The sequence below is a fragment of the Tamandua tetradactyla genome, chromosome 3 (assembly GCF_023851605.1).
Source record: "Tamandua tetradactyla isolate mTamTet1 chromosome 3, mTamTet1.pri, whole genome shotgun sequence".
In the NCBI taxonomy this organism is placed as follows: domain Eukaryota; kingdom Metazoa; phylum Chordata; class Mammalia; order Pilosa; family Myrmecophagidae; genus Tamandua; species Tamandua tetradactyla.
The window spans coordinates 163,685,593-163,707,953 of record NC_135329.1 but is presented as its reverse complement, the minus strand read 5'-3'; the positions used below and the strand labels follow the sequence as shown (position 1 = coordinate 163,707,953).

General features: G+C 33.6%; 1 long non-coding RNA gene across 1 annotated transcript in view; it reads right to left on the bottom strand.

Annotated features, from left to right (window-relative positions):
- Positions 1–203: 203 nt before the first annotated feature.
- The window catches only part of LOC143676455 (uncharacterized), a 47,971-nt gene continuing 25,813 nt past the window's right edge, over positions 204–22,361 (bottom strand). The window contains exon 3 of the long non-coding RNA XR_013172096.1: positions 204–295. This is a non-coding gene — a long non-coding RNA (uncharacterized LOC143676455). The remainder of the gene's footprint in view (positions 296–22,361) is intronic.

Here is a 22,361-nt window from a genome sequence, read left to right as displayed (position 1 = left end):
AATTAAGCCAGTATTAATAAATATTTATTTTTAATAATATTTTTAATAATAAATATCCTTATTACTGCACCTACTACCATCTATAGAAGTTAAACACAGGTACTTACAGGTTAAATATTTCATAATTTAAACTTTAAACCAAGTCAGGCTAGCACTCAATAATAATGATTATCTAATCAAGAATCTCAGCAACATAAACTTATTGTTTCAAATTTCCATGTAGGGGCAGTGCAAAGGCAGTGGTAGAATTCTTGCCTGCCATGGGGGAGACCGGGTTTGATTCCCAGAGTATGCACTACCAAAAAAAAAAAAAAAAATTCCATGTAACACACAATCTTCAATAAAGATAATGCCCTTAATCTACAACCAACAAAGTATGCACTTTCAAATAATAGTAATAGATTTATTCTTCACACAAATTTGAAAATACTGGTTAGAATGAGCACTCACCAATAATCAGCTACTAGTACATATTGGGTTCAATCTGCAATTGTCATTTAATAATAATGATGATGATATACAGCTAACTTTTTCTGAGTGCCTATTATGTTCCATAAAAACATAAATCATGCTAGACACTTTATAAACACTTACTCATTATCATTTAAACTGCTGGAGATAACTTAGGCTTAGATATTGTACAACTATTCCAAGGTCACACATCTAGTGCTGGGGATTCAAACCTTTATCTGTCTGGCTACAAAGTACCATTTTGCCTCTGCATTTAAATATTTTTTAAATTTAGTTACTGAGTAATACTAGACTAAATGGAAATTGTTTAAACACTAGAAAAATAGTTTTTAGAATACTTTAGATTTGACTACTTAACAATACATGTCTGAAAGCTATCCAGCGTCAACAAAGTACAAAAGAATATAGAAAACCACAAATCGAGCCCCTCAAATAGACTACCTGCTTTTTATTATACGCAGATGGAACTGAAGGGATTAAAAGATCTAATTCTCTTTTTTGTTACTAGTTCTTCATATGTGCTAAAAAAAAAAAAAGTCAAACTGTTGGGTCTAATACACGGTACATTGTTAAATTTAACTTTCTGGAATAAAATAAAAATTTCTCACTTTTGTAATGTTTGCTCACCTAATATTAATTAATCAACAATCCTATGAAATAGGTATTACTATTCCATTTTTTATAAAGAAAGAAAAGAAACAGAGGATGAAAAGGTTTGAATAACTTTCAAAAGCTGAAAATGACAAAGCTAAGATCTGAATATTGGGCTAAATGTCATAGGCTAATTTCAACGTAGGAAAGCACAATTAAGAAAGAAATGAATAGAATTTCAAAATAATTTTTATGCTTTTTTGATCACTGATTTCTACACTTATGTAACTAAGTTACATTACTAAGTTACATGAGTAATTACAGAGCAAACTAACTACCTGGTATGAAACACAGGATCTAAGGAAGAAAACATTTGCAAAAATGTAAGAAAATTTGCTTTAAATTCTATATTTGAATATTTAAGAAAGAAATAATTGCCTGACCATGGTACATGCAGCTATTTATTATGACTAAAATTCTGGTATTACAGGAGATAAATTCAGATTACATTTGAATTTTGCAACTGAAAAACGCTTTAATGGCTAAAAGAAGAAACAGCTAGATTAAAATAAATGTCACAACATTGTGAATAACAACATTGAACTATATATCTAAATGTGATTAAGAAGGGAAATAGACTGTATTTATAGTAACAGAATAAAAATTTTTAAAAAATTAAAAAGACTTATAGATAAAACATTTGGGAACTTAGCAATTAAGAGCCAATTTTCAAACCAGTGGAAATCCTCTCCTGTCACCAACACATACTCACACACACAGTGTTCTTAATATTTTTAGTGCCTCATTTTCAAAATATGAAATAAAAGCCAAAGATCACAAAATATTTTTAAAAAGCCTCTAAGACAAAAACAGACATATACACATGCAAATTCTAGAAACAAAGGCAACAATAAATTAAAAGTTGAAAATATAATCAGTATTTTAAAAGAAATATAAGAAAACTGTTACATTCATGAAATGAGAAGAGAGCAATAAACAACTCTTGAAACTTGAAAAAATACAATGAAAATTATTTTTAATTCAAAAGGATATTTAGAAGATAAGAGTTGAGGAAATCTTCCAGGATGTAGAACACAAAGACTAAGTAATGTAACACAGGAGAGAAAAAATAAGAAAAGTAGAGTACCAACCCAGGAATCTTAATATCTGACTAGCAGGAATTTCAGAAAGAAAAAACATAGTAGAAGGAAATCTTCAAATAGTTAACCCACAATAGTTTTCCAACTCTAAAGGAGCTGAATTTCCATCTTCTAAAATGGACAACAAAAGTTTATGCCAGAACACACCACTGTGATATTTTAGAATCTTGGGAATAAAGAAAAGATCCTAGAAGATTAGAGAGAAGAAAACAAAAGTTATGTATGAGGTATCAGCAATCAAAATGGCATCATACTTCCTAACAAGAACCTCAGAAACCGGAACACAATAGAGTAAGGCATGACTATACTAAGTGAACATTCCTTCCATAAGAGAGTTCTACACCTACCCGAGTTTAAGACTACAGACATGTTCAGACCTGTAAAGGAGATAAAAAATATTGACCTCCTCTACCCACTTTCTCAGGAAACCACCAGAAGATATATCTACCATAATAAGAAAGTAGAAGAGAAAAAAAGAGACATGGGATCTAACCCAAAGGGAAGTGAAGTAAATTTCTAAAACTATGGCAGTGAGAAATGCCAGGATAACATTTAGTAGAAGCCAGAGAGCAATTAGTCTGGATTTGAGTAAAGGAAGGAAGGAAGGCTTCAGGAGGGATGTCTCCATGATAAAATGATAAAATGAGAGATCATCAAGTATCGTGGACCATACTGAGAGGATATATTTCTAATTCAAGAACGAAAGCTAATGAACAAAAAATGGGGCAATTATTAAGTCCAGAAAAATGAAGTGTAGCATACCCTGTTAAGGTTCCTACTGCATGGACTCATAGATTTTAAAGCTGTAAAAGACCCTAGACCAAGAATTTCAATTTCATGAAGAAGAAAATTGGGCTCCAGAGAAGTATGAGTAATAACCTTATGACTGTTTTATTAGTACCTAAGTAGAGACTGAACACTAGGCTTCCTGATATAAAGTCAAAACTTATTATGTTATACCATGATATTACCATCATTTCTATTTTGGGAAGTGCTAAGTAGTAACTATAGTATATTTAAATCCTGGGTGGTAGGTAAACAGTTCAGAAGTACTGGCCCTTCTTTTGGGGAAGTCAAACATATTCCAATTACCTAATATTTACTATAAATGTATACTGATCAGTTATGACTTCAGCATAAATAGCTTCCTGATGAAAGGGGTGCAGATTTTCAGTGGCTGTACCTGTAATGTGCATATCTCTTGGGAAGTAATTAAAACAATGACAATAAAACATTTAGATACTGATTTATAATTTACAAGATTCTTTCACATGTTAGCTGAAACTCTCAACCAGGGTTGTTTTAAAAAAAATCCAATTTACTGAGGCATAATTTACACACAATTAAGTAAAACACACCCATTTAAAGCGTTCAGTTTGAGAAGTAGGTTTTTTGTTTGTGCTCAAATCAACAAACATTTACTCAGTTTTTGTGGACAGAAAATCAGGAATGGTTTAGTTGGGTCCTTCTGAGTCAGAGTCTCTTATAAAGTTGTAGTCAAGCTGCCAGCCAGAGGAGAGTCCTCTAAAGGTTTGAGTGGTACTGGGGATTTGCTTCCAAGATGCTCATTTAACCTGGATTTCTGGCTGAAATCTCTAGTTCTTGCTGGCTGTTAGCAATAGGCCTTAGTTCCTAATCTTGTAGAATTCTCCATAGGGCTACTTGGTGTTCTATCAATATGTCAGATGCTTCCCAGACTTTGATGAATTTTGAAAATTTTTACAACTGTATAACCATTACTACAGTCAAGACATAGAACACTTCCATCATCCAATTTCCTTATGTACTCTTTCAGTCAATCCCTCCGTTCACTCCTGGCCCTTGGTAACTACTTATCTGCTTTCTGTTACTGTTGATTAGTTTGTATTTGCTAGAACTTCATATAAATGGAATTGCATACGATGTAGCTTTTGTGTATGGCTTATTTCATGCAGTACTATGCTTTTGAGATTTATCCCTATTGTTGTGTGTTATCAGGTCATTCCCTTTCATTGCTGAGTGGTGTTCCATTAATATGGATGTATGCCACAATTTGTTTATCCAGTCACATACTGATGGCATTTACATTTTTTTTTTTTCAGTTTGGGGCTGCTGCTAGGGAAAGCTGCTATTAACATTTGAGTACAAATCTCTGTGCAGACGTGTTATTTTTCTTGTATAAATAAATACCTAGGAGTGGAATTATTAGGCCATATGCTAGGAGTATGCTTAACTTTATATGAAACTATTTTTCAAAGTGGTTGTACTATTTTACATTCCCATTAAAAGCATGAGCATTCTAGTTACTACACATTCTCAAGAACACTTGGTTTTGTCAGTTTTTTAGAAGTGATTTTAATAGATAAATAGTGGTACAGCATTATAGTTTTACTGATTTCACTGATAATTAATGATCTTAAGCATTTCGTGTGTGCTTATTAGCCATTCATACTTCTTTTGTGAAGTTTCTATTTAAATATTTTGCCCATTTTAAGATTACGCTATTTGTTGTAAGAATCTTCATGTATTATAGACACAATTCCTTTATCTATTAATATATGCTTTGTAATTATTTTGTCCCATTCTCTGGCTTGCTTTTTCATTTTCTTAATGGTGTCTTAAAAAAAGCAACTTTTTTGGCACAAGGCCAAGACTGAAATTTTCTGATCAAGGACAAGGCACAAGAATGGCCTTGAAAATTAGCTTTTGCTACAGAATTGATCATGTTTCTTTATGAATTCAACTTAAAAATGCAAGACAAAAGAGTGCTTATGCACAAAACTTATACTGTAGAAAAGTTATTCTGATGACAACTAAGTATCCTAAAGGTGTCCAAAATATGCTAAATGACACATTTAAATCACTTCCTGGGCTGTCAAAAATCACAAGAGGTGAGATTTCCCATGCAAATCTGAAGCAAATATATTTTCTGAGCTCAAACTGTAGTTCCAGTGGTGTATTTCAGAACTCAATGGACATGAAAAGGAAATTTTCAACATTAACAGATTAACATTTGCAATCAAATTTGATGATAGAATACACCACCTTTGAATGTCAATTAAGTGAAATGATATCCCTCCACCAAGGAAGAATTCGTTCTTCTCATTAATAGACCCTAATTTTAAAAAAGTGTATTCAATGTTACATTTTTAATTTCATCTAAAAAATTTTGTGGACATTTGTTTTTTTCCCCTTGTTAAGTAAGTACCTCAATTTCTTCTCTTGCCTGCAAAGTCTAAAATATAATGGATCTTTTGTAGAAAGTTTGCTGATCACTGGACTAGAAGCACAGTCATCATCTGGTGGGAGCTTGTAAAAATGCTGAATTTCAAACCTCACCCTCAAACTACTAAACCAGAATCCGGATTTTAACAAGATTCCCAGGTAATTCACATGCACATTAAAATTTGAAAAGTACTAGCTTAATAAATTTAAATGCCTGTTAAAAGTCAAAGAGATTGTGAGTAAACAAGAAAAATCTCATACTTGGATTTCTCCCTTACATTTCTTTCTTTTCTTTCTTTCTTTAAATTTTTATTTGCACAATGTTGTGCTACCATCATCACCATCCATTAGCAAAACTTTCCCTTACATTTCTAATATGAAACCAATACCTAATTTCTATGTAAAAGTATGCAAGTCTTCAATGTGTTCTGATAAGTCCAAGTCATTCATATCGATGACTTTTCAGAAAATTATAGTATCTAAAATAAACTCATAAAACATACCAATCAAAGTATAGAGGAATAGATGTGTTGAAAATTTTATTTTAAAACTATCTTTTTTAAATGTAAAACATTCATTATTTTACAATTTTAGGAATAAAATGATTAAAGAAAAATTGTCATTAAAGCATTTTTCAAAAGAGCAAATGCAGCACAAGTAAAAACTGTTCTGCTATCTTCCGTACAAAGATGCATCAGTTATTAGTAGAGATTAGCAGATGATCATCTTCATGCATGTGGTCAACAAGACCAAAAGGTCACCAAGGTTTTAGTTTTCCATAGGCTGCAAAAATCATACAGCAAACCTACTTGGCATGTGCTTTCAAATTTTATATAGACCTCTCTAATCAACAATTTAGAAGTTAAAGAACAAACCACTCACTCAAATTCCTATTTACATTTGCATAGTCAGAACAAATATTATGATTTCTTGTCTTTATATAAAATAGTATGATAAAGACATTCTCAAAATCAGACAACTAATTTATATGTAATTACTCTGAATTTGTAGCATACTGTAACAAATAGTGTTTGATTATTAAATTCACACAGATAGCCAGTTCATAGTCATCTCTTAAAACTAACTGCTGTAAATCATTTTGGGATTCCAAGTTTGAAATTATATTTACGTAACTACTATTTTTGATGGAGTTCTATAATTTTACAGATTTATATCTGCCAATTCTAAATTACCATTTGAGGCTCTAAACAAAAATCTTCAAAATAAAGAACACATTTAAATCTCCTTTCCACATTTATTTCATTAATGCTAGTTAACCAGAAAAGAACAATTTCTCCTTTTCAGACTATCTTTTCCAGAATTTCTTGATTCACTTTGTATCTTTTTGCACACATGCTAGTTCTAAATATATATCTGAACTCTAAATGACTTCTGTTTATATTAATAGTCCATAACAAGCCTATTAAATCTTCCTTACGACAAACAACAATATGCCAAAACACTTGCTTTATATTTTGGTAATTCAATTAAAAGAACCTATATACTGAAAAAATAATTAGAAAGCAATCTTTCCTTTATTAATAAATATTGTGTTCTTTATTCAAATAAGATCCAGCAACAGTCAAAAACTATCAAAGGAGTTTAAGATCAGAATTTTTCAGGTTTATTTTATCTTATTTGAAAATGCACACATAGTATGCTTAGGACCAGATTATTTGGTTCTCTTAAGGCTAACAGGTATTCACCTGAATTAGTATTACTTTGTAATGTGAAGTTTGTTTCAGTGTTTTTATAAAATATCTTGTCAGAATAAAACAAGTAACATGAGAATACATCTTTTTATTGCTGTTTGAGGCTCTACTAATATTAATCATTCTTCAGAAAGAGTTGAATTTATGGGAAAAACATAAATGATATCTTATATTATTAATTGGGAAAAGAGTTAAAAAAAGGGGGGGTCATTTAAAACAGATATGTTTGGGAAATATAAAAGTGAAATGAAAAAAAGGATTATGTAAAGAAAAATATCAATTGTAATTTTAAAAGTGACATCCTTATATAAAATTCTGGGTTTAAGTATAGGTGATAAAAAAGAATCCATAGGCTGTATAAAATTTTGATTTTTAAAAATGTCAACAAAAATACCCTTGACTGTGAAAGATACCCTTTCAAATTCGTAAGGTAAAAATAGGGAAAAATAAGAAATTATGAATGATGCATGAGCCAGAAAATTATTTTAGAGTAAAAGCCAATTACAATTATGGAATCTACATCTGTTCATTACAGCTTTGTCAGTTTTCCAGAATATGAGTCTAGGCAGTTTTTACAAATGACGTAAATGGAAATGTGTTTAGAAACGGCTAAACAATGTGTGCAACATGCAAAAAATGTGATGTTACAGCTCAAAGGAATTCACCGTTCTCCATATTACTATTTATATAGACTCCTCTTGATTCTATTTCTATGGACTTTTTTTTTCAATAATTTTGTCATTGAGAAACTGATTCTCATTCCTTGAATGTTTAACATTTTTACTATTTTTTATTAGATTATAAAACATTTACCAAGGTGTATAGAATGGTTTATGAAGAATGTTAAAAATTCAAAAAAATGTATTAATTGGTTTGATGAATGTACAGCAAACATTTAGATGGGTAATCCTCCTAAGGCTATTTCTAATTCAGGGGCTGAACTTTTTAGGAAATCAATAGGCTTCATAAAGACATGTCATATTTAGCTGAGAATGCAGGCTGTCTGTATTAGTGAGAAAGAAAATTCATTCTGGGCAAGTAACAAGCAGACAAAAAAATGACAAAACAACACAAAATAAGTCAGTCTAAAGAAAGGAAGCATTTTCCAAAGTATGTTCCATGACATTACAGTCCCCGAGAAACTGAGAAAAATGGGTTTTCTCATCAAATAGCTTTAAAAACATCAGGTACTTTCCTACCTCTACGAGATTCACAGTGCAGTAACATATTAAAGATTTTGTGAGCAAAGTTCAGGAAAGAAAAACAACCTCATTTTTCATTTCCCTACATGAAACTCCCACCCCCTTTTATAAAATTTCAACATACATATTTTTTCACAAGGAACAATTTGGAAATTCTTTAGTAGATAGTTACAGGTATGTGGGGCAGCAAAATGTTAAAAGTAAAAATGACTCCTACGTGAAAAATTGTTCAGTTAAAAAATGACCTAAAAGAACTGAAGATAGAAACAGATGAACCTGCTATTCATTCATTCAACAAACATTTACTGAGCACTAACTGTGCCAAATATAATGCTAGGCTGTATTTGTTTGATGAACAAATACAGTTTCTACTTTCTAGAAAGTTGTTCCCATTATCATCCTCATATTTTTCCTCAGAGAAGACTTTGGACAGATAGATATCCACGTTATATAAACAGACCTTGCCAATTTCAACCCTGAAGTAATGTTAACTGTCTTTCATGAGCATGGCCATTAACAAGTACACAACAGTACTTCTATGTTAGTGTCTACAAAAATTCATTAGTGGATCTACTCTTGAGGAAATGTCAGACAAACCCCAAAGGAGGGACATTCCATAAAATAACTGGCCTGTATTCTTTAAAATGTCAAGACCATGATAGAAAAATTAATTTTGAAAAAGGACTCCAGATTAAAGGAAACCAAAGAGAAATGACAACTAAATGCAATATGTGATTGTGACCTGGATCCTAAACCAAAACTAATATTTTCCTTTTGTTATAAAAGACATTAAGTGGAACAACGTGCAAAATTTGAATGTCTATTTGAGACTCTGTGTTAGAGTGCTGAAACTATGAAGTCAACAGTACCACACATAGGAACTGTTTAAAAAGTCGAGAAAGTGATCAGATATCAAGAAGAGCTATGAATGAAGCTGATCTGTGTAGGACAACTAAGGCACACCAGAAGACTGCATAAAGGATGGTACCATCCATATTTTAAAACTTTAACTTCTGTGTAAGACTAAAGGGAGAGATGTTTATTTGCTGCAAAATTTATATTTTGGGTAGTGAATTTCCTAATTTAACTTGTATGGTCAGTTTAGTTGAACACTATAAGTACATGGAATCTTGAATAGGGCATGCGATTTTGTTGGTTTGTCCAGGTTAGTGTGATGCCCCATTAAATATCAGAGTGATTCAGACAGTGAATAAAGAAATATTTGCAAAGTCCCCTGGGGAAAAAGGGGGAAATATTCAACATCCCCATTTGGAGAATTTCTGATATTCTTGGAAGCAGTGGGGACAACCAAATCAATAGGCCAAGCCCTCAATCTTGGGGTTTGCCCCAATGAAACTTATTCCTGAAAAGAATAGGCTAAGCCTACTTAAAATTAGGCCTAAGAGTGACCCTCAGAGAACCTCTGTCAATGCTCAGATTTGGCCTCTCTCTAAGCAACAGAAACTGAAATCATTGTCTTCCCCTCGCCCCACCCCCTATGTGGGACATGACTCCCAGGGGCATATATCTCTCTGGCAACGGGGGACAGACATCCCAGGATGAGCCAGGACCCAGCATCAAGGGACTGAGAAAACCTTCTTGACCAAAAGGGGGAAGAGACAAATAAGAAAAAATAAAGTGTCAGTGGCTGAAAGATTTCAGTAGAGAGGTGATCCTGGAGGTTATTCTTACACATTACATAGATATCCCTTTTTAGTTTATGGTGTACTGGAGTGGCTAGAGGGAAGTACCTGAAACTATTGACTTGTGTTCCAGTAGCCTGTTTCTTGAAGATAATTGTATAATGATGAAGCTTTTACAATGTGACTGTGTGACTGTGAAAACCTTCTGTCTGATGCTCCTTTTATCTAGGGTATGGACAGATGAGTAAAAAATATGGATAAAAAAACAAAAAACAGGGTGGGCCGTGGTGGATCCATGGCAGGTTCTCACCTGCCATGCCGGAGACCAGGTTCATTTTCCGGTCCCTCCTGCTCAGGTAAAAAAAAAAATTGGGGGAACGAATGTTAAAATAAATAGAGTAGATGGAAATACTAGTGGTCAATGAGGAGTGGTAAGGGGTGTGGTATGTATGAGTTTTTTCTTTTTCTGAAGTGATGCAAATGTTCAAAAAAATTATCATGGTGAATAACACACAACTATGTGATGATATTGGGAGCCACTGACTATACACCATATATGAAATGTTTGTATGTTAAGTTTTATCAACAAAAATATATACTTTTAAATTTTTGAATGTCTAGAGCATTATGGCCAATAGAGCTTTCCCACTGCTGGAAATGTTCTATATCTATGCTGTCCAATACAATAGCCACTGGACACATACAACTACTGAGTATTTGGAATGTAATTAGGGTGACTGAGGAACTGAATTTCTAATTTACATAATTTTAATTAACTTAAATTCAGACAGCCACATGTGACTAGTAGAGTAATATATTAAATAATAGTACTATATTAATGTCAAATTCCTCATTTGGATAATTGTATTAAGATTGTACATGAGAATGCCCCTATTTTTAGGAAATACACCCTGAAGATTTTGGAGGTTAGGGGCATCATGTCCAACTTTCAAATATCTCAGGAGAAAGGGAGATGGAGAGAATGATAAATTTGGAGAATCTGGGTGAAGGGTATACAGAATTCTTTGTACTTCTTTTTTAACTTCTCTGTAAGAGATCTTTGCCAAAAAGAATCAAATCAAAAGTTGGAAAAGCATAAAACAACTGCAAAAAAATTAATGTTAGTCTGACTAAAACTGATTTGTAAATATAAAAGTCATCTGTAAAGGTAAAAATATTGAGTTTCTGTTCATCTCTATATTTTTCAATTAGTTCTTGAAACGCGAATGTTCAACTGATTTTTGAAAATCAAGTTGATTTTCATAAAACTTCCTCCATCACTTATAGACAAAATATTCACTCCTTTACAATGTATAGCATATTATTCTAAACTTTTATAGTTAGCAGAGAAAGAGAGAATAGACCTCAGATTTCAGACTGAGTACTGAATATTAAAAGCAGCAAAGGTAATAAAAACTTAAGGTCCCTGAAGAAAGCACAGATAACATTTTGGCAATCTTTCTCTTTGAGGATATGGAACATATGCAGCCATCCCCACAGAGTAAAATGGAGAGCCCCACGAAGAGGGACATTTAGTGGGATGGAGGAGGATATGAGAAATCAGGCTAGGGATGACTCTAAAGATAGAAAATATAGTAGAGCTTTCTCTAGCAACTTTCTACCTCCCCCCAACTGGGAAAAAGTCACATAATATAAAATTAACCATTAACCATTTTAAAGTGCATAATTCAGTGGCATTTAATAAATTCACAACGTTGTGCAACCATCAACTCTATCTAGTTTCAAGACATTTTCATCAACCCAAAAGGAAACCCCATACCAATTAAGCAGTTACTCCTTACTCCCCTCTCCTCCAAGACCCTAATAATCAATATCTGCTCTCTATCTCTATGGATTTACCTATTGATAAAGATTCATATAAATGGAATCATATAATATGTGACCTTTTGTGTTTAGCTTCTTTCACTTAGCAAAAAGTATCCAAGTTTCATGCACTTCGTAGATACTTTTTTATGGTTGAATAATATTCCATGAAATGGATGTACCACAATTCATTCATCCATCTATCAGATGATGAACATTTGGGTTATTTCCACCTTTTAGCTTTTACGAATAGTGCTGCTAAGAATATGCATGTACAATCTGTGTTGATATGTGTTTTCAATTTGGATATACACCTAGGAGTAGAATTGTTCAGTCATATGGCACTTCTATGTTTAATATCTTGAGGAAACCCTAAACTGCTTTCTACATGAGCTGAACCATTTTATATTTCCACAAGCAATGTATGAGAGATCCAATTTTAGCACATCCTTGCCAACCTTGTGATTTATTTATTTATTTATAAAATAGTGATCCTAGTGGGTCTGACACAGTATCACATTATGGATTTGATTTGCATTTGCCAAATGACTAATGACATTCACCATTTTCTAATGTGCTTAATGGTCATTTGTATATCTTCTCTGGAAAATTGTCTATTTGGGTTCTTGGCCCATTTTTAAATTAAGTGGGCTGTCTTTTGTTGTTCAGTTTTAAGAGTTCTTTATATAACCTAGATAATAGACCCCTATCAGATATACAATCTGCAAATATTTTCTCCCATTCTATGGACTGTCTTTTAATATTCCCAATATCGTTCTTTGATGCACAAAAGTTTTTAATTTTAATGAAATTCAGTTTATCTATTTTTCTTTTGTTGCTTGTGCATTTGGTTTCATTTCTACAAATCCATTGCCAAATCCAAGGTTGTAAAGATTCATCCCTGTTTTCTTCTAAGAGTTTTATAGTTTTTAGCTATACAAGAATTTTTAGCTCTTAAGTCTTTGATCCATTTTGAGTTGACTTTGTGTATGGTGTGAGGTAGGGGTCCTACTTCATTCTTTTGCATCTGTATGAGCAGTTCTCTAACACCATTTGTTGAAGAAACTATTCTTTGTCCACTGAATGTCTTGGCCTCCTTGCCAAAAATTAATTGCTCATAGATATAAGGATTTATTTCTGGATTCCCAATTCTGTTCAATTGGTGTATGTGTCTATCCTTATGACAGTACCACACTGTTTTGATTACTATAGTTTTGCAGTAATTTTTGAAACCAGGTAATCTTCTTACTTATTAGAGATCTATCCAGAGTTTCTATTTATTCTTGAGTCAATTTTGATAGTTTATGTATTTCTAGGAATTTGTACATTATATCTAAGTTATCCAATTTGTTGGTATATACTTGTTCATAGTATTTTTTTATAATCCTTTTTTATTTCTGTAAGGGTGGTGGTAATACCACCTCTGTCATTTATGATTTAGTAAGTTGAGTCTTTATTATTATTATTATTATTATTATTTTTACATGGGCAGGCACTGAGAATCGAACCCAGGTCTCCAGTATGGCAGGTGAGAATTCTGCCACTGAGCCACCGTCGCACTGCCCAAGTCTTTATTTTTTAATTGGTCAGTCTAGTTATAGGTATGTAAAGTTTTCTGAACTTTTAGAACCCACTTTTCGTTTTGTTGATTGCCTCTATTGCTTTTCTATTTTGTTTATTTCTGGTGTATTATTTTCTTATTTCTGAACTTCTTCTAGCTTTAGGTTTAGTTTGCTCTTCTTTTTCTAGTTCCTTCAAGTATAAAGTCAGGCTACTGATCTGGGATCTCTTTTTGAATATAAGCATTCATATCTTCTAGCAGCCTAATACTTGAGAAAATTAAAGCCAAAGAAACAACAATACTATTGCTTTGGATCACCTCAGTTTAGCTATTATTAGTTTAAAAGAGAGGATATTAACAGAGAAGTGATGCCTGAAGTAAATGAATAGTTTTCAAGTATAAAAACTATATGTAGATGGAATTTGTGGTTATGGTTACTTGCACATGAAACTGACTGAAACCAGTTAAGCTGAAAGCCTAAGATTTGAGAGAACTGCGTTTGCTTGTTTTTTAAAAAGTCCTAAGAATAATTTATAAAAGTGTCTCTATGAAGGGTTCACAGGTGGTTCAGTGGTAGAATGCATGCCTTCCATGTGGGAGACCTGGGTTAGGTTCCTGAACCATGTGCCGCCACACCCCTCCAAAAATAATTCAGAAAAGTGTCTCTATGGCCCCTAAGGTAAACTCTGAGTTCACAAATATTCACCAGTGGGCTTCCAAAATTACATATCTTTGGCCCAACCCCACCCATATCACCACCAAGGCTGAGTGAGAAGCCTAGATTTCCACCCTTGCTAGGCTGTAACAATGTGTTCCCCAAACTTCCTGTGATGCTGGCATCAAAGAAGACCAAGTAGGGAGCCCGGACTTTCATTTCCACTGGCCAATAATGTGCTGTACTGCCACAATATCATTGGAGGCCTAACAGGGAGCTGGAATGCCCCCATCTGACCAGCAGTAACAAGAAACTCCCTCTCTTTTGGGAATCAACAGAGACCAACTAGAGGATTTGGACTTCTATTTATACCTGGTAGTAATGAGGCAGTGTGTCCCCTGTACTTCTGTTGGACAGGTGTCAGAGGAAGCCAGGTAAAGCATTAGGTTTAAATAAGATTCAGAGTCTCATAACAATATGGAAAATGTCCAGGTTTCAATCAAAAGTCACTCATCATACCAAGAACTAGGAACAACTCAACTGAATGAAAAAAGGGTAAGCAACAGATGCCAACACCAAGATAACAGAAATGTTAGAATAATCTAAAAATGATTTGAAAGCAGTTATCATAAAAATGCTTCAAGAAGCAATGAGAAACCACAAACAAGAGAAATAGAAAGTCTAAGCAACAAAACAGAAGACATAAAGAAATGGAAATTTTAAAACTGAAAAAAAAAAGCTTCAATGGATAGGCTCAACAGCAGAACAGAGGGTCAGAGGAAAGGATCAGTGAACTACAAGATACAACAGCAAAAATTTTATAATCTGAACCACAGAGATAAGACTGGCTAGGGAGAGAGGAGGAGAGCATGTGCACGCCTACTTCAAAAATCTTTAAGACTATAAAAAAAAGATCTACCATTTGTGTTTTCAGAGTTCTGAAAGAAGAAGTCCAGAAAGAAAGGCTGAAAATGTCCCAAACTTGACAAAAGACATAAACTTACATATTCAAGAAGCTGAGCAAAATCCAAACAAGATTAACCCAAAGAAATACATTATAGTCAAACTTCTGAAAACTAAAGACAAAGAAAAATCTTCACTGTATCAAGAAAGGAACAATTCAAATGTCAGCAGACCTATAACAAGAAGACTGAATCAGCAATCACACTCCCTCCCCCAACATAAAAAAAAGCCCAGGACCAGATGGCTTCACAGGTGAAGTCAATCAAACATTCAAAGAAGAATCAATGCCAAAATTTCCGAAACTCTTCTGAAGTATTGAAGAGAAGAAGACATCTTAAATCATTCTATAAGGCCAGCATTATTGCATGCAATAGGTTCAGATGTCAACTTGGCCAGGTGATAGTGCCCAACTGTCCTGTTGCTGTGGACTTAAATCATCAGCATGTGAAACTCATCTGCAGATGGTTGCATCTGTGGTTGGCTAAGAGGTATGCCTTCTGCAATGAATGGGGCTTAAAAATACAGGTAGAAGAGAGAGAATGAGCTCAGTATGGCCAGCAGTGCTCAGCAGCTCAGCACACCTCAGTTCAGCACTCAGAGCTGGCTCAGAACCAGACCTCCTCTGGAGATGGAGAAAGGAACCACCTTAGGGATAGCCATTTGAACCCAGAAGCTAGCAGAGAAACTCATGAGTTGTCATCGTGTGCCTTCCTAAATTAGTAAATTTGTAACTAAATAAATTCCCTTTAGTAAGTCAATCCATCTCAGGTATATTGTATTCTGGCAGCCTTGGCAAACTAAAACATCACACTATCAAAGACAGACAAAGACACTACAAGAAAAGTACAAACTAATCTTTTAGGAATTTAGATGTAAAAAAATCAACAAACCACTAGCAAACTTAATTTAGCAGCCCATTATTGGGATTATTCACCATGACCAGTGGTATTTATCCCAAGAAGGCAATGGGATGTTTCAATATACGAAAGCAAATCAGTGTAACACACCATATTAATAAAATGCAGGGAAACTGAGGCAGAAACGGCATTTGACAAAATCCCATTCCCTTTCCTGATAAAAGCACTCAACAAGGAACAGAAAAGAGCTTTCTCAACATGAGAAACAACACATATGAAAAACCCCTTCTAATATAGTCAGTGGTGAGACATAAAGTGTTTTCCCTAACATCAGAAATAGGAAAAAGATGTCAGTTTTTACAAGTCTATCAGACATTATATTGGAAGCTTTAGTCAGAGCAATAGGCAAGAAAAACAAACAAAATTTATTCAAATTATAAAGGAAATAAATTATCTCTAATAGATAACATAATCTTATACTTAGAAAATCCCAAAGAATCCACCCCAAAACCTGTTAGAGCTAATAAACAAATTCAGTACAGTTGGAGGATAAAAAGATTAACATGCCAAAATCAGTTATATTTTTAGATATAAGCAGTGAAAAATCCAAAAAGGAAATTAAGAAAACAATTCCAGTCACAGTAGGATCAAAGAGAATAAAATACTTGTAATAAATTCAACCAAGTGAAAGGCATGTATACTGAAATCTACAAAACATTGTTAAAAGAAATTACAGAGGGCTTTAATGTAAAGATGTCTTGGATTCATAATTGGGAGACATAACACAGTTTAGATGACAATAAAACCCAAAGCAACATATAGATTAAATGCTATCTCCATGAAGACCACAATAGTGCTATTTGTGGACATGGAAAAACATCCTAAAATTTATACGGGATTTTCCAGGGACCCTAAAGAGCCAAAATAAAAAATTCTGGAGGACTCACATCTCCTGGTTTCAAAAGTTAGTACAAAGTTACAGTAATTCAGAACAGTGTGGTAATGACATAAGGATAGACACATAAACCAATGGAATAGAATTAAAAGCACAGAAATAAACCCTCAACTGATTTTTTATAAGGGTGCTAAGATCATTCAATGGGCAAAGAAAACTTTCTTCAACAAATGGGGCTGGAAAACTGATCTTCACATGCAAAAGAATGAAGTTGTATTCTTACCCCATTTTTATTAAACAAACTATCTCAATGGATCAAAGACCTAAATCTAAGAGCTAAACCCACAAAACTCTTTGAAGAAAACACAGAGATAAATCTTCATAACCTTGGATTTGGCATGGAGTCTTAAATATGATGCCAAGCATCAGCATGGGAGATGACTCCCAGGGATGAGTCTGGTCCTGGTACTGTGGGATCAATAATGCCATCCTGACCAAAAGAGGGAAAAGAAGTGTAACAAATTAGGTATCAGTGGCTGAGAGAGCTCAAATAGAGTAAAGAGGTTACTCTGGAGGTTGCTCTTATGCAAAGTTCAGTTAGACTCTGCTACCTATCATAACTTGCCAAAACCCCAACCAAAACCATCCCAGCCAATCCTAAAGAACTCCTATGGCAATATACAAAATTCTACAAAGGTTCCATGCACTAGGGTAACTTTCTAGAAACTTACAACCTCTAGATGGCTCCCTGGACCAGATAAGTCCTGAAACCTAGAGGGGCCAGCCTTTACAGAACATCATCTAGTTCCATTTCCTGACCCCTTATTACTGAAAGCCCTTCCAACACGAAGAAGGTAGAACAGGCATAGCCAAATACCCCTAAAAAAGTGGTAGAAAGATCAAGGGTGATGAAGGAGTCATACAGAGAAGGTAGGGTTTAACAAATGAGTATGACTGATAGATCATTATATTGATATTTCTTTTAGTTTTCAGTATCTTAGGACAGCTAGGAATAAAAATCCAAAATTGTGGACTTGTAACCCATCCAAACTCTGAAATCTGTTCTACAACTAATTGGTGTGCTGTGCTCTGAAATTTATTGCTTTTTTGTATATATACTATTTTTCACAAAAAAGAAAAAAAAGTGATGATAAAAAATGTATATTACTTCTAGCCTCCAATGTTCTGGAGCAGCTAGAAGGAAAAATCTGAGATAATGGTATGGTGGCCCAAGACAAACTCTGGGATCTGTCCTGTAACTACTTGTTGAAGATTACTTTGAAAATTATTGCTGTTTTCTTTCTTTGCTTTGTGTGTATGTTACATTATACAATTAAAAAAGTAAAAAAAAAAAAAATGATGCCAAGCACACAGGCAACAAAAGAAGATAAACAGAACTTCATTAAAATTAAAAGATTTTTTACATCAAAGGATACTTAGGAAAAAAAAAAAAGAATTGGAGAAGACATTTCCAAATCATATATCTGATAAGGGTTGAATAGCTACGGCATATAAGGAACATTTACAACTCAACAACAATTTAAAAATGGGCAAAGGACTTGAATAGACACTTCAATGAAGATATAAAAATAACCATTAAGAACATGAAAAAATTCTTACCATCATTAGTAATTAGGGAAGTGAAAATCAAAACCACAATGATTGGTGGAAGATGGTGAACTAGGGAGTTACAGGACTTAGTCCTTCACCAGAACAACTATTAAACTGGCTAGAACTGTTTGAAACAACTTTTTTGAAGCTCGTGGCCAGAACACTATAGCGCATCCGGGGAAAAAAGCAAGAGGCTGATAAATTACAGTAAAGAACAGTAAATTGCTGTACGTGGCAGCTACCTACGCCCAACCCCCACTCACCTGGCAGATGAGACAAATTTTTTAAATGATCTTAAAAATGCTCAAGAAGATAAAGGAAAATTCTGACAGAGAACTAAATGAATGAGCAATATGGGAATCTTAATAAAGAGATAGAAATTTCACAAAGGAACCAAACAGAACTACTGAAGTTGAAGACCACAAAAACTGAAAAAAAAATCCCAGGAGGATTTCAAGGACAGACTGGAACTGGCAGAAGAAAGAGACAACAACCTCAAAGACAAGACGCTTAAAATAAGCCAGGCACAGGAGCAGAAAGAAAAAAAAAAAACCAATTATAAAAAGTGAAAACAGCCTAAGTCTCCTCTGGGACACCATCAAGCATATCAATATACACATTATGGGAATTCCAGAAGAAGAAAGAAAGTAGTAGAAGGAATATTGAAAGAAATAAGGACAGAGCACTTCTAAAACTTAGCAAAACATGAATACGCACATTCAAGAGTCCCAGAGTACATCAAACAGGACAAACGTGAAGAAAAATACACCCTGCCATATACTGATCACACAATACAATGTAAAGGACAAGAGAGGTCTTAAATTGCAAGAGAAAAGCAATATGTTATGTACAAGGAAGTTCCAATTATTGACTGCAGATTTCTCATGAGAAACCATGGAGGCAAGAAGGCAATGGGCTGTTGTACTTAAAATGTTGAAAGAAAACAACAGCCAAACAAGAATTTTATATCCAGTGAGACTTTCTTTCAAAAAATGAGGGAGAGATTAACACATTCCTAGATAAACAAAAGCTCAGGGATTTTATCACCACTAGGCCTGTCGTACAAGCAATGCTAAAGAGAATTCTTTAGACTGAAAAGACACTAGAGAGAGGTTCAAAGTGGAATAAAGAAATAAAGACCTGCAGTAAAGGTAACCATTTGGGTAATTATAAATGTCAGAATTATTGCAGTGTACTGTTTGGCATGTAGCTCTGCTTCCTACTTACTATAGGTGCTAAAATTCACTTTCATAAAAAGTAATTATAAATATGGTCTTGAACATACAATGTACAAAGACATAAGGGACAACCAGTACAAAAACAGGTGGGGGACAAAAGGATATAGGAAAAGCAAATGTGCATGCTATTGAAGTAAAGCTGGTATCAAACCAAGTGATTATTTTATATTTAGGATGTTAATTTTAACACCAAGGCAGCCAAAACTAACAATATATGAAAAATATACCCAAAAGACAGAAAAAAGGCACTCACTAAGGTACTAAACAAAAAATCAAATAGATATAAAAGTAGGCATTAGCAGAAGAATTGAAGGACTAAAAAGGGAAAAGACCAAGGCTAATGCACACAATTGCAGAAGAAAGTACTGTATCATCACTAGTGACTTTAAATGTAAATGAATTGAACTGTCCAGTCAAAAGGTAGAGATTGGCAGAATGGATTAAAAAGCATGACCAAACTATATGGGTCTGCAAGAGACTCGCCTAAAATTCAAAGACAGTAGTAGACTGAAAATGAAAGGATAGAAAATAATATACCATTCAAGTAGTAAAGAAGGAGAGCTGGGTAGCTATACAAATATAGGATAAAACAGACTTTAAATAAAAAAGTTATGAGGGACAAAATACTGATAATGGGGTTATTTCAACAAGAAAATGTAACAATTATAAATATATATGCATCTAACACCAGAGCCCCCAAAATAAATGAAGCAATTACTGACAGACTTAAAGAGAGAAATTGATGGTTCTACATTAATAGTAGGAAACTTTAATACACCACTTTTAATAATGGATAGAACATGTACTCAGAAGGTCAATAAGGAAATAGTATCATTAAAGACTTGAATGACAGTCTAAGCCAACTAGACCTAACAAACATATTAGAATACTTCATGCAACAGCAACAAAATATACATTCTTCTCCAGTGTTCTTGGATCATTCTCAGGAAAGACTATATCTTATGTCACAAAACAAATCTCAAGAATTCAAATATACTGAAATCATACAGTGTATCTATTCTGACCCAATGGAAATCAATTAAAGAAGGAGAAATGGAAAATTCACAAATATCTGAAAACTAAACAACATACTTTTAAACAACCAACGGGTTAAAGAGTAAATCAGAAGCAAAATAGGAAATGTCTTGAGGTGAAAGAAAATGAAATACAACATACCATAATCTATGGGAGGCAGCAAAGACAGTGCTGAGGGGCAAATTTTATAGCTCTAAATGCTTTCATTAAAAAAGACGAAAAACGTCAAATCAGAGACCTAACCTGAAAACTGTAATAACTGGAAAAGAAGAGCAAATTAAACCCTTAAATGTGCAGGAGGATATAATAAAGATTAGAGTGAAGATAAATGGAATAGAGGAAAAAATGATAGAATCAAGAAAACCAAAAGTTTTCTTTGAAACAATCAATACAACTGACCAAACTTTAGCTAGACAGACAGAAAAAAAGAGAGAGGATACAAATAACAAAAATGAGAAATGAAAAGGGGTCATTACTACCAAATCTGTTGAAATAAAAAGGCTTATAAGGAGATATTACAAAAAACTGTAAACCAATAAATGAGATAACCCAGATGAAATGGACACATCCTTGCAAACACACAAATTACCTACACTGACTCAAGAAGAAATGGAAGCTCTCAACAAACCAATTACTAGTAAAGAGGAGGAATCAGAAATCAAAAACCTCCCACCAAACAAAAGCCCAGGACCAGATAGCTTCACAGTGGAATTTTAACATATTCCAAAGAGAATTCTGCTCTAATTATGCTCAAATTTTTCCAAAATATTGAAGAGGAGGGACACTCCCTAATTCATTCTATGAGGGCACCATCAACCTTATAACAAAACCAGATAAAGATACCACAAGAAAATTTCACACCAAAATCTCTTATGAATATAGATGCAAAATCCTCAACAAATCTAGCAAACTCGATCTAACAGCATATGAAAGAATTATACACAGTAATCAAGTAAGACTAAATTACACTAACAGGTCAATCCTACCCAAAGCTATTTGTAGCTTCAATGCAATCCCAATCAAAATTCGAACAACTTTCTTTGCAGATGTGGAAATGACAATCATCAAATTTATATGGAAGGGTAAGGGGCCCTGAATAGCCAAAAACATCTTGAAAAAGAATGAAGTTGAAGGACTCACACTTCCCAATCTTAAAACTCATTACAAAGCAACAGATATCAAAAGAGCATGGTACTGTTACAGGGGCAGACATACAAACCAATGAATTAAATTGAGAGCTCAAAAAATCAACCCTCACATTTATGGCCAAGTGATGATTTTTCACAAGGGGCCAGACCACTCAATTGGGAAGAACAGTCTTTTCAACAGATGGTGCTGGGAAAACTGGGTCTCATTTGCAAAAATAAAGAGGACCACTACCTCACATGTTACATGAAAATCAATTCAAAATTGATCAAGACCTAAGTATAAGAGACAGAATTAGCAAACTCCTTGAAAAAAAATATAAGGAAAGCATCTTCACTATTTGTTAGGCAATGGTTTTTTAGACTTTACACCCAAGACACAGTGACAAAAGAAAAAATAGATAAATGGGACCTCATCAAAATTAAAAACTTTTGTATCACAAAGGACTTTACTATGAAAGCAAATATAAAACATAATGGGAGATTGTGTTTCAAAATGGTTATGAAACAATGAGAGAAAATATTTGGAAACCATAAACTCTATAAAGGTTTAATATCTAGAATATATAAAGAATTCCTTCAACTTAACTACAA